Source organism: Scyliorhinus torazame, chromosome 16, assembly GCF_047496885.1.
Source record: "Scyliorhinus torazame isolate Kashiwa2021f chromosome 16, sScyTor2.1, whole genome shotgun sequence".
In the NCBI taxonomy this organism is placed as follows: domain Eukaryota; kingdom Metazoa; phylum Chordata; class Chondrichthyes; order Carcharhiniformes; family Scyliorhinidae; genus Scyliorhinus; species Scyliorhinus torazame.
Window position 1 is genome coordinate 92,564,084 of NC_092722.1, and position 777 is coordinate 92,564,860.

Consider the following 777-nt stretch of genomic DNA (forward strand, 5'->3'; position numbering starts at 1 on the left):
GGGAAATAGACGGGGAGAGGGAGGGGGACAGAGTCACAGAGAGGGAGGAGGACAGAGTCACAGAGAGGGAGGGGGACAGAGTCAGGGAGAGGGAGGGGGACAGAGTCAGGGAGAGGGAGGGGGACAGAGTCAGGGAGAGGGAGGGGGACAGAGTCAGGGAGAGGGAGGGGGACAGTCAGGGAGAGGGAGGGGGACAGTCAGGGAGAGGGAGGGGGACAGTCAGGGAGAGGGAGGGGGACAGAGTCACGGAGAGGGTGGGGGACAGGGTCACGGACAGTGTGGGGGACAGGGTCACGGAGAGGGTGGGAGACAGGGTCACGGAGAGGGAAAGGGACAGGGTCACGGTGACGGAGGGGGACAGAGACGGAGAGGGAGGGGAGAGAGACGGAGAGAGGGAGGGAGACCGAGACAGGGAGAGGGAGGGGGACAGAGACGGGGAGAGGGACAGAGACGGAGTGAGGGAGGGGGAAAGAGACGGGGAGAGGGAGGGGGAAAGAGACGGGGAGAGGGAGGGGGAAAGAGACGGGGAGAGGGAGGGGGAAAGAGACGGGGAGAGGGAGCGGGAAAGAGAGGGAGAGGGAGGGGGAAAGAGACGGGGAGAGGGAGGGGGAAATAGACGGGGAGAGGGAGGGGGAAATAGACGGGGAGAGGGAGGGGGACAGAGTCACAGAGAGGGAGGAGGACAGAGTCACAGAGAGGGAGGGGGACAGAGTCAGGGAGAGGGAGGGGGACAGAGTCAGGGAGAGGGAGGGGGACAGAGTCAGGGAGAGGGAGGGG